This window comes from Melospiza melodia, chromosome 2 (genome assembly GCF_035770615.1).
Source record: "Melospiza melodia melodia isolate bMelMel2 chromosome 2, bMelMel2.pri, whole genome shotgun sequence".
Classification (NCBI taxonomy): Eukaryota; Metazoa; Chordata; class Aves; order Passeriformes; family Passerellidae; genus Melospiza; species Melospiza melodia.
Window position 1 is genome coordinate 143,780,436 of NC_086195.1, and position 16,411 is coordinate 143,796,846.

The 16,411-nt window shown below is 51.4% G+C and overlaps 2 long non-coding RNA genes across 2 annotated transcripts; one reads left to right on the top strand and one right to left on the bottom strand.

Annotated features, from left to right (window-relative positions):
- The first annotated feature begins 289 nt into the window (after nt 1-289).
- Nucleotides 290-9,405, top strand: LOC134414961 (uncharacterized). The gene is made up of 4 exons (XR_010026893.1): nt 290-483; nt 1,983-2,062; nt 4,337-4,457; nt 9,069-9,405. It is a non-coding gene; the product is annotated as an uncharacterized LOC134414961 (long non-coding RNA).
- Nucleotides 4,139-11,129, bottom strand: LOC134414960 (uncharacterized). Its single transcript, XR_010026892.1, has 4 exons — nt 10,988-11,129; nt 10,774-10,893; nt 9,082-9,156; nt 4,139-5,613 (listed from the first exon to the last, which is right to left on the bottom strand). It is a non-coding gene; the product is annotated as an uncharacterized LOC134414960 (long non-coding RNA).
- Between the last annotated feature and the right edge of the window lie 5,282 nt (nt 11,130-16,411).

The window sequence follows — 16,411 nt, forward strand, 5'->3', positions numbered from 1 at the left end:
GGTCCCAGAGAGAAGCTGCTCCTGTGGCCGAGGAACAGCGGGGAAACTGAACAGTCCTGAGGGAAACCGATGGAAAAACAACTTTGGTTTGGGTTTGGACTTGACATTTTACCCCGGCCCCCACCTGATCCGGGTGTTTTGCCTTAGGGAACAGGAGACAGAAGGGGAAATGGGGAAACAGATAATTTGTTACCCCAAAAGGGACGAGCTTATTTCTGTTAATTCCCGAAACACCTGGAATGATTTGGGTCTGGGAAGCACCTGGGAGCCTCCCTTTGAATCCTGGGTGGAGCCGTGGTTATAAAAGGAGGAAAGGTTGGAGGCAGGGGGGGTTCGGGGGGGAGAGGAGCAGCGCTGCCTCGGGGGTCTGCATCTGGAAGCGGCCACCAGTTTCCTGCTGGGAATCCGGGAAAGAGAACTCGGTGAGAAATGCGAATGCTGCAGCTGGAGCGCTGAGAGGGGAGACTGCAGGGAATGTGTCTGGTGAGTCTCCTCATGCCCCATATCTGATGCTGGGCTGGCACCAGGGCACCTCATTCCCATTGAAACTCTCTTGAAATGCACTTCAATTACAAATTGGGCTACAGAATGCACGTGGGAAGCTTTGTGTCCATAAGGGAATGATCTGGGGCTGTGCAGCCTCTGACCTGCACAAATAACTCCTGCTCCCACAGAAACCTGCTGGCTGTAGGGCAGGAGTGCCAGCAAAGCGGCAGCTCCAGCGCCACCCCAATGAGTGACTGTCCTTGGGGCTCTCGGGGCCGGGAGGGAATGCTGTCCCTGCCCCTCTGGGAAAGCAGGAGCGGGATCAGCGCTGCAGCCGGGTCTGTTCCTGCTCTCTGTCTGCAGGGTGCCCCGGAGGGCTCTGGCTCGGGATAATCTGTGTGTGAGAGCTTCCCGCGCCCGTGCCAAACCCTCTGGGGACAGAACGTGCCCAAAAGCTCCATTAACCCTTTCTCTGTGTGTGAGAGCTTCCCGCACCCGTGCCAAACCCTCTGGGGACAGAACGTGCCCAAAAGCTCCATTAACCCTTTCTCTGTGTGTGAGAGCTTCCCGCGCCCGTGCCAAACCCCTCTGGGGACAGAACGTGCCCAAAAGCTCCATTAACCCTTTCTCTGTGTGTGAGAGCTTCCCGCGCCCGTGCCAAACCCTCTGGGGACAGAACGTGCCCAAAAGCTCCATTAACCCTTTCTCTGTGTGTGAGAGCTTCCCGCGCCCGTGCCAAACCCTCTGGGGACAGAACGTGCCCAAAAGCTCCATTAACCCTTTCCCTGTGTGTGAGAGCTTCCCGTGCCCGTGCCAAACCCCTCTGGGGACAGAACGTGCCCAAAAGCTCCATTAACCCTTTCTCTGTGTGTGAGAGCTTCCCGCGCCCGTGCCAAACCCTCTGGGGACAGAACGTGCCCAAAAGCTTCATTAACCCTTTCTCTGTGTGTGAGAGCTTCCCGCGCCCGTGCCAAACCCTCTGGGGACAGAACGTGCCCAAAAGCTCCATTAACCCTTTCTCTGTGTGTGAGAGCTTCCCGTGCCCGTGCCAAACCCTCTGGGGACAGAACCTGCCCAAAAGCTCCATTAACCCTTTCTCTGTGTGTGAGAGCTTCCCGCGCCCGTGCCAAACCCCTCTGGGGACAGAACGTGCCCAAAAGCTCCATTAACCCTTTCTCTGTGTGTGAGACCTTCCCGTGCGTGTGCCAAACCCTCTGGGGACAGAACGTGCCCAAAAGCTCCATTAACCCTTTCTCTGTGTGTGAGAGCTTCCCGTGCCCGTGCCAAACCCCTCTGGGACAGAACGTGCCCAAAAGCTCCATTAACCCTTTCTCTGTGTGTGAGACCTTCCCGTGCCCGTGCCAAACCCTCTGGGGACAGAACGTGCCCAAAAGCTCCATTAACCCTTTCTCTGTGTGTGAGAGCTTCCCGTGCCAAACCCTCTGGGGACAGAACGTGCCCAAAAGCTCCATTAACCCTTTCCCTTCTGCTGGCAGGGCAGCGTGTGAGCCCAGGCCCTCCTCCCTGGAGCAGGGACAGCTGAGGATGAGCCCCAGGGACTTAGCCATCAGAGCAGGTGAGGATGGATCTCTTTGTGCTTGGCAATTGCTTTTTTTGGCTTTAATGTCACTGCAGGGCTCCTCCAGCCCCTGTGCCCTGCAGCAGCACCCACAGCCCCTGGGCTGGCCAGGGAACAGCTCTGGGAGGGAAATGGATGTGCAGGAAATTTCCAGAGTTTGACAGAAGGATCACATAGTGTGGATCTGTATGGAAATTCTGAGATAAGAAATGCTGACTTAGAAATGCCACGGAATAGGACAGACATTGCTGAGAGAGAACTGGAGCTAGAAACAAGTTTTAAAGGATGACTTTGTAAATAAGACTGGATACCTTAGAGAAATAGAACTATGAAAGATGCATTGTAATAAGATTCACAAGGGGTAATTTAGATGATTGGCTTTAAGGCATTTACAGCATGGTGTGGCAAAAGCTGACAGGCCAAGAAACACTTACAGTGTATTGGAATCAGGAAATAGTTGGCTGCTGATTGTGATGGTGAATTCTAACATCTGTATTGTCTCACCCTTCACATGAGACTGAACATGGGATCAAAGTTTTTAAAATGCCTCTCAGTTGCCCCATGTCTGGGTCAAAAAGGAGCATAATCTGATAAACTGGAGCTTTGTGTGAGGAAGATTTATCAGATTCCTCCCAACCTTCTCTGGGGTTTTTGTGCCAAAGGGGCTCTGACCCCAGAGCCACACAGGGTGTCTGTGCCTGCATAAGTGTCAGTGACATTTGCCAAGTCTGGCAGGAAAGCAGAACCATCCTGGGGTTGTTTGGCCAGAGATGGAACATGGAGATGTCTGTGCCAGCAGGGTGTGAGTGCTGCCAGCCTGGGCTCTGTGCTGCCTCTGTCCCTCAGCAGGCAGGGCAAGGGGGGAAGCTGCAGCTGAGGCAATTTTGGCTGTTTCACACTGCTTGGGCCAGACCTGGCAGCACTGGAAGAACAGCTTTCCTCCTCCTTTCTGTCCATCCCTGAGCAGAACATTGAGATGGTGCTGCACTGAGCCCTCTCTTTTGTGGGCTGTTGTTTGGTTGGTTTGTTTGGGTTTTTTCTGTTTTTAATGTATTTCTAAGCGGTGCAGTGAGGAGCAAGGCGCTGGTTACATGATTTCTGACTGACACATCACAGAAATGGGCACAGGTGAGTGCATGTGCTTCCTGGCACATCCAGTGCGCAATCCTGAGTGAGGATTTCCAGCCCCAGCCGCCCGTGGCACAGCTCCTCACTGCTCAGTCACTGTGAACAGCTCCCTCCTTTCCTGGGCACATCCCTGGAGTGGGAGCAGAGTCCCCTGACCCTGCAGGAATTCCCTGCTCCTCTGGAGAGGGGTGAGGCCAGAGCTTGGGGGCAAAGGACAGCAGCCAAACCAGGGCCATTGTGTCCTTGATGCATCCAGGACAGCGTGTTTGCCTTGTTCCCAGCACTGGTGAATCTGAACAAGATTTATTTTTGACAAGATTGCCTGTTCCCTCACTTCTCCAGCTCTCCCCCACACCTGGCTCTGCAGCTGTAGCTCACCCTGCCCTGGCTGTGGCTGATAAAATATCATTTTTGTAGCAGCAATCCATTCTTTTAAAGAGCACAGAGTGTACAGTACAGCAGAGACTTTGGGAAATCCATCCAAATGAGGGACTCCCTTCCTGCTGTCCCTGTAGCTCTCCTTCCTGCTTTCACCTGGGCTGGCAGGATGGGCAGGGCCCATATTTATCACATGAAAGTGCTGTTACTGAATTTGTCCAGAAGCTCTGATTGCAGACACTCATTTTCTGACAGTAAACATTTTCATTTTGCCTTTCCCCTGTTGTTCCCAGGTGCTGCCCAGGCTGTCTCCCTGTGCTCCCAGGAGGAAGGGCAGCCCCTGCCTGGCCTGCCCAGCCCAGCTGGATGGCACAGGGCTGTGTGGCCTGGCAGGGCAGGAACAGCTGGCTGTGCTCTGGAGTGCCTTGGAACCTTGCCCTGGCAGCTTTGGAGGGGTTTCTCTTTGGGATTGCTTGTGAGGCACCCTCCCTTTGTACAAAGCCCAGTGCTAAAGGACTGACAAGTGAGATGGGAGATAAAAATGGTTCTGTTCAAATGAGGCAAAGATTGCAATAAGAAAAATGAGCTTCCTTTTAATGTCTGAAATGGTTAGGAATAGAAATGCTGGCAAAGGGCACTGATATGTTTGAATTGGTGTCACCTCTCATGGATAAAACCCCATAGTGAGCCCTCAGAGCAGAAGTGTGAAAGCTGGATCCTTTGACTTCCACAGTGCAATAATTTTCTTTTCCTCCTCTCTTTCAGGCCAGGACAAATCACCAACCTCCTGCCACCTTTGCCAAAAGCTTTGGTGTTTGAGCAGCCCCAGGCAAGAGGCCCCAGCACAGGCTCTGCCCTGGAGGGCTCAGGCCCTGCCCTGCTGTGGGTGAGTCAGGGGCACACAGGGCTCCTCTTGTCCTCTGGGCTGCATTCACTGCCTGGGGATGCCATTGCTGCCAGCCCAGCCTGGGACTGCTCACAGGGGCCAGGGTGAGGGAAGGGACCAGGATCCGACTCCATGGGTCACAGGGCTGATTTATTATTTTATGGTATGTATCACATTAAACTATACTGAAAGAATAGAAGAAAGGATCTCATCAGCAGGCCAGCTAAGAGTAGAAAAGGAAGGAATGAATAACAAAGGCTTGTGGCTGGCACAGAGAGTGTGAGCCAGCTGAGTGTGATTGGCCATTAATTAGAAACAACCACATGAGACCAATCACAGACGCTCCTGTTGCATCCCACAGCAGCAGATAACCATTGTTTGCATTTTGTTCCTGAGGCCTCTCAGCTTCTCAGGAGGAAAAATTCTAAGGAAAGGATTTTTCCTAAAAGATGTCTGTGACACAGCCCCAGCCCTGTGTTCTGGCAGAGACACAGAGACAGCCCTGCCCAGAGCCACCATTGTCAGCAACCAGGGCATGGCACTGGCTGTGGGTGAGAAGGGTTTATTGCTCACACCAACATCAGCCTCAGTGCCCTGGCTCTGGGTGAGAAGGGTTTATTGCTCACACCAACATCAGCCTCAGTGCCCTGGCTCTGGGTGAGAAGGGTTTATTGCTCAGATGAACATCAGCCTCAGAGGCCAGGAGACTTTACAAGAGTAAGTAGTTTGCTACAGTTCAAGAGTTTCTTCATTACAAGGCAATTTATAACTTTCTAACCCACAGACAGCTGCCACAGGGTTTATTTTGCTTTTCTAACCTATGACCTTTACTTAATTCTGCTGCACTGTGCACACTTTTGCTCAATAGGCTTGTCTCACTTGCACACAGATGCTTCTAATTCTAAACTCTGTTTACTTACAACCCCACCCTCACATTATAAACCCTTCACCACCTCACCTTCACAGTTCCTCACTTACTTAAGGCATGCTCTTTCTTACAACCACACAAACATAATTATTTTATGTATTATTTTTCTGTTAATGCCTGTGTATTGTATTTTTACATCAATCCAAGCTTCTTCCCAGACTGCAGATCAAATCATTTGGTGTCTCTGGAAGTTTCTGGTTTTCCAATTCCCACATCTCCCCTCTCTCTCTGTATTAAGAAATTTTTATTAATAGATTTGTTAAGTATTGGTTGTATATATTAATGTAAATAAGGTGTTATTATTATTAGCAGTAGCATTATAATAACTAAAATGACTTTAAAATATAAAATTGTTATATTTGTTAATTATAGTGTTAAATTCTATTTATTAAATTTAGTTAGGTTTTATTATTTATTCTTATTTTTTATATTTTTTAAAAGTTGTATAATTTTATAAATAGATTGTGAGTTATTAGATACAGTTATAGAATATATTTCATTAATTTTTTTATATTTATGTTTGTGCATTAATAAAAGAAAAATTGTTGTTTTCTTTTGTCAAACTGCATGTTTAATACTTTTGATATCTGTTAAAAGTTATTTCATGTAAAGGATGTAGTGTTAGATTGCTTATTTAGATAATATTTTAATTTATTTAATCATTTTAGTGTTGTTGAAGTAATAGGTGGCATAAAAAGTGATTTGTTGTGTTAAGTTTCAAGGTTTAAAAATATTTTTATATTTTGATTAGTATTGATGGATAAAATATTTTTTATATTTTGTATTGGTAATTATTTTTATATTAAGAGTTAGTAATGTACTTTTTCATTATATGGATTATTTATAATTGGTATATTGATTAGGTAAGTAAAGAATGGATTTTTTTGAGTAGTGATAGATAAATACAAAGTATTTAAACTTGGAACTTTAGTTAAATTTACTTAAATGGTTGTTTTAGATTGGTTAATTGGTAAAGTTGTATATTTAAAAGTAAATAAACTAAAGAGAGTAGAAGTGTAACATTTGATTGAATTTCATATTTTGAAGTTACTATTTAATAAGAACTTTATAATAGTCTTGATTTTTATATTTATAAAGAAACTTAAAATTTCTAGTTTATTGTGGGTGTAATACAAGATGTTACGTGTAAGTTAGAATTTTTGTGTAATTTACATTTGTATTTACACTGGTTTTTTATTGGTGGAGTGGTCAATGTGTTTTTTGTGTGATGTTGTTTTGTTTTTATTGAAACTTTACCTGGGTTTTTGTACCTGCTGAGATGTAAGTAAACTTTGTTTGGATATGAGAAATAAAGTGCTGATAAATTTTGTTTTATAAAATTGTATAGAGATTTGTAAGGTAATTATATAAGTTATAATAATTTTTTGTTATAAGTATGAAGAAATATTAGAGTAAAATTATGTATGTAGTAAAGAAAAATAATTAGGAATTATTTATAGAACATAGATATAATTAGTAACACATGTGTAATTATATAATTATTAAGTATTAAAATATTGTATATTATTTTAGAGTTTCTAACAGTTGATAAATTTAAAATTAGTGGAAGGTTACATAATAGTTAAAAATAGGTTTAGTTGTTATATTGATAAAGTTAAATTGTTAAGTTAAAACTATTTGAAATTTATTTTTGATATAGCAAATATGTGGGATTGTTGTTAATTATTTTATTTCAGCAAAGTTAGGGTTTGATTATAGTTTAAATTGTAATTGGTGCATGTCACTTAATACATTTTTATGCAATGTTTTTAAAAATAGTAGTTATGAGTAAAATTTTTAGGCCTCAAGATTAATTAAATTATTTAATAATTGGGTTTTTAAAAGTATTTTTAGAATATAGATGTTTTGAATATAATAAACTTATTTTTTAAAGATTTGAAAGTGGTTAAAGACAGGATTGTGAATTTGGATTTAGATATTGAGAGTGTGAGGGTGGAGGAAATGTAGTTGTAGGGGAGAGGCTGAATACTTAGTATGAAACTTAGAAAAATAAATTAATGTTGTATTTGGATTTTTTATAGAAGTCTTTATGTAATAATAACTGAGGAAAGTTATAAGATTAATACTTTGGAGGAGGTTTTTAATAAAGTTTTTTTTTTTAACTTTGAAAAATATTTAAAATTATGAGACATTATTAGGTTAAATGACAGGGTTAGTGTAGAGATTAGTTAGGGAGTTAACTTAGTTTCAGAGATGTATAAGTAGTTAGAGAATAAAAGAGTGAGATTTTGAAATTATGTGGTTTTGGTAATTATATAAAGAGATGGTAAAGTATGTGAAAGTCGGTTGTAAATGTTATAATAATGTTTTATAATTAGTGTTTATTGTAAAATTAATAACTTACTATAACTAGGCTATTAGTAGTAAGTGTTTGGAGAAGTTAAGGTAACTTTGAAAATATTTATACATTAGGTAAATAGAATAAAAATCTTAAAATCATGTGATATTAATAGTAATTGCTATTTTTTGTGCTATTTATAAAAGATAAAAACTAGAGATTGTAATGAAGAATAGCATTTTTTATTAAATGGATGACTTAATAAACTAGGTTTTTTTACTTATGAGTAGGTGTTTGTTAGACTTTTATTGTAGTTGTTTTAATTGGAGTTGTTTTACTTTTTTAACAAAATTAACTATATGCTTTATAGTTTAGATAAATGATTTTTAATACAACTTAGGATAAGTTCTATTAAATAATATTTAATTTTAGAAATAATTAATTATGATAGTAAGGAATAATAAACCTAACTTTAATAGAACATTACAGTGATAAAATTAAATTTAAGACTATTTAGACTTAAATGTAGTGAAATTGAATTTTCTTTGATTTTATTAATACTTGACTTATTGAAGGTTGTTAGTTATAAATATTGAAGCTTTTGAAGTATTTTGGTTTTGGAGAAACTTCAGTTTGTTGAACTATTATTATTACATATATCTTTACATTGTAGTTTTGTTTATTGGGAGTTCTGTGTCTTACTAAGATATTTTCATTTATGTTATATTTAGAATGGTAACGATTTGTATAATGGGTTTTTTTGTATTTACGATATTGATTAGATTGTTTTGGGTTTTTTTGTGGGCTTTGAGTAATATTTACTTATGGGTTCGGGTTTTTTATATTTGAAGAATTTTTAATTGTTTTTGTAACTTTTTAAAGAGTTTTTGATTTAGAATTTGAAGAGTATTTAGTGTTTGGAGGAAATAAACTCAGGGGGTTTTTTGGATATGGCTGAGTTGTATTTTTAATGTTATTAAGGTCTACTTTTGGTACATTAGTTTGATTTTTTTGTTTGGTTGTGGGGAGGGTATCTTGTGTAAGCCTGTGACTGGTATTAGGACTTTTTGTCTAATGTTTTATGAGTCTGTTAAGAAAGATGTGTTGTTTGAAGTTTTATAAAATCTACTGAGAATCAGTTAAAATCAAGGAAGAAACATTATGGTAATTGAAGTGTGTTGTGTTTAAAGACTTCTAAATCTTTTTTAATAACTTGAAATAAGGTGAGCTCAATCTACTTTTTCTGCCCCCATGAATGGCATGACCTGCTCATGATTCACTCAAGCAAAATCAAGAGCAAATGTTGGCTGGGCTTTAAGAACCTGAAATAACTTATAAGCAAAATAAATCACATTTTTTCACCTGTGTTTTGTTTTTTTTTCAGATGCTGGACTTACCTCTGTGGACGTGCGCTGAGCTCTCACTGCAGGAACCCGTCAGGCCTCGGTGGCTGTGAGTTCATGTTCTTCTCACTGGGGAGTTGGAAATAATTAATTAATTGCAGAATTAATTAAATTAATAAACCCTTTCCCCTTTTGTGCCCCACTGTGTGGGACAAGGGCAGAGAGAGCGAGCAGAGGAGCGGCCGGGCCTGGAGAGGGGCAGGAGAAAGGCAGAGGGACCTTCCCTGGTGTCACCAGGGCACTGTGGGGAACAGAAGGGACACCGTGAGGGCAAGGGCAGGTGAGGAGGGGACAGCTTGGGGCCAAACCCGGGTTCACCTGCAGGCAAATGAGTCAGGGATGTTTTGGAGGGAAGAGCTGAGGGGATGAGTCTGCCCAGCTCGGCCCAAGGGGGAGCAGAGGTGAAGGCCAATCCAAAGCGCCAGCCCTGCTCAACCCCAGAGTCCCAGAATAAATTCTACAAACCGCCCATTGAGGGACTAAAAATACATAAAAACAGACCCAGGAGCAAACCAGAAGGTTCCTGGGAATCCCATTACAGTGTTGTCACAGCCTTTTTAACAGGTTTTTCATCACAACACTGCATTTCTTATTGGGATCGTTCACTCTGTGGGCTGTGGGGTTTTTGGGCCTGAGCTCCCTCACGGCGGCCCTGACACCCTCAGGAGCTGGGAGAGAAAGCAGAGTCAGGGCTGCTGGCAGGGCAGGGGGTTCTACCCCAGAGCAGACCCAGCAGCGGTCCCCCAGCCTGGCCAGGAGGGATCTGCCCTGGCTTCTGCAGGAAAGGAATGTTCCCAGCTGATTCAGCCGGCATTGCAGCGGCCTCACCTCCCGATTCAGGTGACATTGCAGCGGCCTCACCTCCCGATTCAGCCGGCATTCCAGCGGCCTCACCTCCCGATCCAGGTGACATTGCAGCGGCCTCATCTCCCGGCACTGCCCCATGCCGCTCCCACCCCTCCTGCTCCTAGCTCCTGCCCGTTCTGAGGGGAATTTGTCCCACCAGCAGCAGGAGAAGGACGCCAGCTGCCACCCTGGAACTTGGATTGTCCCTTTGGGGAATGCTGGCTGCTAGGATTTAGAGCATTCCATGTATTTGGCTGCTGAAATTTCCCAGCCCAGGAGTTTTAGCTGACAGGGCAGCATAGAGATTGCTCTCTATGTGGTGCCTGGATTTGGGGTTTGGTATCAGCTTGGCTAGTTCATATGAGTTATACCCACAGCCCCACATTCCCTGATGAATTCCTGCTGGAATAACCTGACAGCACCTCATGGAGAGTGGAAATTCCCACACAGAGCTACCACTTTTACACCAGCTGTGTCAGGAGCCAGCAGAGGTTCCAGGGAAGCTGAGTGGGATCAGGACAAGGACAGGTCTATACTCCATAGAACTTGCTGTTTAAAACCCTCATCCCCCGGCTCCACTGATGTCCCTGGGGTCACTGGACAAAGTTCCCTGGAACCCAGCTGATTTCACCCCCCACCCCTGGAGCTCGAGCTCCCGTTGATGTTTTAAAGCAGGACAAGGCAGTGGCTGGATGCACTCCCAGCCTGTGCTGAGGCAGCACACCTCTCCCTGAAGAAGCCTAGCTCCTTTCAGAGCTTCAGCAGCAGCCTCTGCACATTTTTACCCCTCATGAAAGGGATGCACGCCCCTGCCTTCAGCACACCTCCAGTGGGACCCACCTGCAAAAGTTTTCCTTCACTTCTGCGCTTCAGCTGACTCCCTGGGAAGTTCCAAACTTCATCCCGCTTGAACCTCTGATTTTGAGGCATCTCCCAGGTATACTGCTTGAGATTCAATATCTGTGAAGAAAGATGGCTTTGGTGTTAGTGCTGCTGAGGAGCAATGGCCTCAGGCTGGAAAGGAGAGAGAAGATTTGGGGTGGCTGAGACATACCTGGGAGCTGTGTAGGAGCTCTGGGAGGTCAGAAACGGGAACTGCTGTCTGAGCCCCTCTGCAAACGGTCCGTGCCTCCATTCCAGGCAATGCCCGCTGCTCCTTGGGGTCCTTCTGGGCTGTCGGTGACCGCGGCGCTGCCGGGCCGGGCTCGGTGTCCCCGCGGGGCTGAGGAGCAGCGCCGTGTCCGCCAGGGGGCGCCCTGCGGGACGGGCAGCGGCGCTGAGGGAGCGACGGGGCCCGGGGGGTCCCGGGGCTGCCATAGGCGGTTCCCCTGCCCTACCCGTTTCCAGCCGTGATCCAGCAGCTGCTCCAGGGAAGCGCCGTCTTCCTGGCGGCCCGGCACCATCATCGCCCCGGGATGCAGAGCCCCGGCGGGACCCTAGACCTGCGCCGGCTGGGGCAGGAGCGGCAGTGCCAGGCTCGGTCCCAGCGCCCGTCCCGGAGCGGCTCTTCCTACCTGCAGCGATATCAGTCCCGATGTCAGCCCCAGTCCCGCCTCGACCATCCAGCCCCGACGGGACCCCGCAATGGCCGCAGCCGGAGTGGCAGCGCCGGGCTCGGTCCCAGCGTCTGTCCTGGAGCGGATCTTCCCCCCCTGCAGCGATGTCGGTCCGATCCCGGGCTCAGTCGCGCCTCAACCATCCAGCACTAGCACCCACACCCTGCCCGCCTCCCACAGCAGACACCGGCAGAACCAGAACCCGAGCCCCCAGACCCAAATACCGATCCCAGTCTCACCTAGCACCCACACCCTCCCCGCCTCCCACAGCAGACACTGGCAGGACCAGGACCCGAGCCCCCGAACCCAGACACCGATCCCGGTCTTACCTGAGCACCTCGGGCCCCACGCAGCACCAGCAGCACCCCCTGATCCGGATCTCCTGTAGCGCTCCGACCGTCGCTCCCGCAGCATCCCGAGCCGAACATCCCCCGAAGGAAGCGGGACAGACGCGGATTGGCCGGCTTTTATGGGCGGGAGGGGGGGCGGGGGGGAGGCGGGGCCCCGGGGGCGGGGCCGGCACAGGTGCGAGGGGCGGGGTCTGCACAGGTGTGAGCGATCCCAGTGCGGCTGCGCGGGGCGGAGCCTTGGGGGATTTAAGGCGCGGGGAGGGCCCGGCGGAGCCATTTGCTCCTCGGCGTTCGGTGGGGTAGGTTGCAGTCGGTCGGCGCTCTATATCTCTGTTTCTCTTTATTTTCTTCAGCGTTTCTTTTGTTCAGTGTTTCTGTTTCTCTACACCTCTCCTTGCTCCCCTCCCTTCCTCCCCTCCCCCACCCCCCCACACCCACCCCCCCCCAAACCCCCCCCCTCCCTCTCCCCCCTAGCCCTCCCCTCCCTCCCCCCCTACGGCCGCCCCCCGCCCCTCGCTCCCATCCCACCTCCCTATTCCCTCACTCACCCCTACCCTGCTCATCCCTACCTAACCCTACCCTATTCCTCTATCCTCCCCCTTCCCTCCCTACCCTGCCTTCCCCCCTGCCCCGTCCCCTGCTGCCCTGCGCACCCCGACCTCTCCCCGCCTTCCCCTCACGTACCCCCGCTCCCCTATTCTCGTTCTGTATTCCTCCCTTTCCTTCTCTCCTCGCAGCCGCGGGGCGCGGGGTGCCGGGCAATAATAAAGCCCTGAGGGCCGGAGCCCGGCGCCCCCGCCCTCGCTGGGGTCACCACACGGGGCCGGAGCCGCTCTGCGGGTCCCCCCATTGCAGTTCAATGCACCGCCCCACACCGCCGGGGTTCCGGCTGTCCCTACATCACACTGGGGGGCCCTGGGGTGGGGGTTACAGCGGCCCCCTCGTTAGGAGGGGGTCCTTGGGGGGTGGTGGGGGGGTTAGGAAGGGCCCCCTCATTAGGAGGGGGTCCTTGGGGGGGTAGGTAGGTAGGTAGGGCCCCCTCCGGAGGAGGGGGTCCCGGGGGGGGCGGGGCGGGCCCCCTCCGGAGGGGGGGGGGTCCGGGGGAGGGGGGCGGGGCGGAGGGGGGCATTACCCCCTCCTGGCCCCGCCCCTTCCCCCCGGGCCCCCCTCCTCCGGACGGGGTCCCCGCCCGGCCCCCTCCCGGGGACCCCCTCCTCCGGACCGGGGCCCGGGGGGGGAGGGGGGGCGGGTGGGGTGGGGGGGCCGGACGGGGCGGGCCGTTCGTGTGTGTGTTTTGTTTTACACGTGTACGTATGTGTCACCGCGCAGAGTGACGTGCCCCCCTCTGCTTCCCCCCCACCCCACCCGCCCCCCCTCCCCCCCCCCGGGCCCCGGTCCGGAGGAGGGGGTCCCCGGGAGGGGGCCGGGCCGAGACCCCGTCCGGAGGAGGGGGCCCGGGGGAGGGGGGCGGGCCAGGAGGGGGGAATGCCCCCCCTCCGCCCCGCCCCCCTCCCCCGGGGGCCCCCTCCCCCGGAGGGGGCCCGCCCCGCCCCCCCCGGGCCCCCCTCCTCCGGAGGGGGCCCTACCTACCTACCCCCCCAAGGACCCCCTCCTAATGAGGGGGCCCTTCCTAACCCCCCCACCACCCCCCAAGGACCTCCTCCTAATGAGGGGGCCCCTTCCTAACCCCCCACCAAGGACCCCCTCCTAATGAGGGGGCTCCTTCCTAACCCCCCCTCAGGACCCCCTCCTAATGAGGGTGTCCCCCACCCCGGGACCCCCGCCAAACAAGGGGGGCCCCAAACCCGACCCCCCATCCCGGGACCCCCTCCAAACGAGGGGCCCCCGTGGGATGGGGGAAGCGGAGCCCCGGCGGCGCCCCCTGCGTTCAACCGTGGAACTGCATGGGGACACCAGCGGGGCTCCAGCGGGGCCGGGGGCGCCGGACTCCGGCCCTCTGGGCTTTATTGTTGTCCGGCACCCCCAGCCCCGCGGCTGAGGGGAAAGAAGGAACGGAGAGAACGGGAAGAGAGGAGGGATAGCAGGGAGGAAAGCGAAAGGGAAGGGAAAGGAAAGGCTGTGAAGGGACAGAGGGACAGCGGACAGAGAAGGGAGAGGGGGAATAGAAAGGAGTAGAGGGAAGAGGAGGGGAGGGTCTGGGGGACAAAGAAGAATACGGGGAGGAGAAGCAAGAGTAGAGGAGGGGACAGGAGGGGAGGCCGAAAGGGGAGGAGAGGAAAGGGGGGAAGAGAGAGAAGGAGAATACAGAGAGGAAAAGGAACGGCAGAGGGGGAGACAGCAGGGGAGGCCGAAAGAGGAGGGAAAAGGAGGAGAGAGGAGATAAAAGGGGGGGAGAGAGAAAAGCAGAGAAAGAAGGGGAATACAAGCAGGAGAAAGGAAAGGTAGAGGAGGGAACAGGAGAGGAGAAAAAGCTGCGGAGCGGGGACGAGAGGCACCCGTCCGCAGCGTGCTCCGAGTGAGCAAATGGCGGTTAACGAGATTACCGGATCTTAAATAACCTCGGCCCCGCCCCGCGCAGCCGCGCTGGGGTCCCGCACACCTGAGCCGGTCCCGGGCCCAACCACGCACACCTGAGCCGGAGGCGGGACCCGCCCCTGAAGCTCCGCCCTGGCCCCGCCTCACGTAGCCCCGGCCCCGCCTTCACGTAGCTCTGGCCCCGCCCCCGAGCCCCGCCTTCACGTAGCTCTGGCCCCGCCCTGGCTCCGCCTCACGGAACTCTGGCCCCGCCCCTGGCCCCGCCTCACGGAGCCCCGGGCCCGCCCCGAGTCCGCCCCGCCCTACCCGGGTTGGGGGCGGGGTCATCGCTCGCGGCCCCGCCCGTGTCCCCCACACCGGTCCCGCCCCTGCCCCTCACACCGGCCCCGCCCGTGTCCCTCACACCGGCCCCGCCCGTGTCCCTCACACCGGTCCCGCCCCTGCCCCTCACACCGGCCCCGCCCGTGTCCCTCACACCGGCCCGGCCCGTGTCCCTCACACCGGCCCCGCCCGTGTCCCCCACACCGGCCCCGCCCGTGTCCCCTACACCGGCCCCGCCCGTGTCCCGCATACCGGTCCCGCCCGTGTCCCCTACACCGGCCCGGCCCGTGTCCCTCAGACCGGCCCGGCCCGTGTCTCGCATACCGGCCCGGCCCGTGTCCCCCGACCGGCCCCGCCCGTGTCCCCCACACCGGCCCCGCCCGTCGCACCGGCCCGAACCGGGGCTGCTCCCGGCCCTGCGCGGAGCCCCGAGCGCTGAGGCGGGGCCGGGGATGGGGCCGCGGTTCTGGCTCGGCTCCTGTCGCTGTCGGCTGCCGGGGGGTCCCGAGCGGTGCCGCCTCTCCCGCGGCGGGCGCGGTGTGGGCCGGGGATCGGGGCCGGGATGGCCGTGGGCGGCGGGAGCTCCAGAGCGGAGAGGCTCCACACGGACGGAACCGGGAACTGGCCGGGGCAGGGGGAGTCCCCATGCCGGCACCAGGACCCCCAGACCCCGCCGCTCCCCCGGTGCCGCGGAATCATTTCCCAGTGTAGGCCGAGGAGTCTTTATGAGAAAACTCAAGGATACAGGATCTGAGGGGAGGGGAGAGATTCTGGTATAAATTCAAAACACATTGTAAAAACTAAATCTATGGAACAGCCCGTGTCCTCTCCCAGCCTGGTTTCTGTGTGCTCGTCTGTGACTCCAACTGCTCCGATGGGATTTTCAGCCTGTGGGGCTGTAATGCCTTGCCCGGTGCTAAGGACGACAGGAAGCAATGGGAAAACCCTCGGGATCAGGCCGTGGAGCCTCTCAGTAGCCGTGTCCCAAAAGGCTGGCAGTGCCCAGCGCCTCTGGCTGCAATTTGAGGGGTCCCAGCACAGGCCCCCAGCACAGGGCCCCTTGCTTCCCCAAGTTCCTTTAGCCAGGATGATTTTTGGGCTAGGGGCACCCAAAGCCAGCAGAACTGGCCTTAACCACTTTTTGTGGGACCTCTGCTCTCTCTTCCTCACCAAATTCCCTCTGTCAAAAGCCATCCCCTCAGTCTCTGCAAGGAATTGGGCTTGGATTTCCCAATCCAGCAGGGCAGAAATGCTGCTGTCCTTATTGTATATCCTAATTGCAGTAATCGCTTAAGAAATAATTGAAAGGAATTAAAGGAATGAAGAGAAAACAAGTAAGAGCTGCCAGCTCCAACTAAGGGATGCTCAAACCCCTTATCAATAATTTGCTTTAATTAACCAACTCAAAGTCATTGACACCACATTGATACAGTATGACTCTTTTTACTGGAGTTACAGATAAATATTCCAGAATGTAAAAACCTTTATAAACCCAGAAACTCTTTTAAGAGATAGACAGTGTACAGCTGCAGAGAGTCTTGGGATTCAGGAGAAAAATCCCCAAGTTCTCAGTCTTTAGCATCTTCCACTCTGTGGTCACTGACAGCAAACGTGGCTTCAGCCTCAGGAAGGCACGGGGAGTCAGGGGTTTCACAGATCCTGGTGTCACCTCAGCCTTTCAGCAGGCATTGTCTGCAGGGAGAGGGAACAAACGGGTCAGAATGGACAGCCTAATTCCAGAAAATCATCCCAATC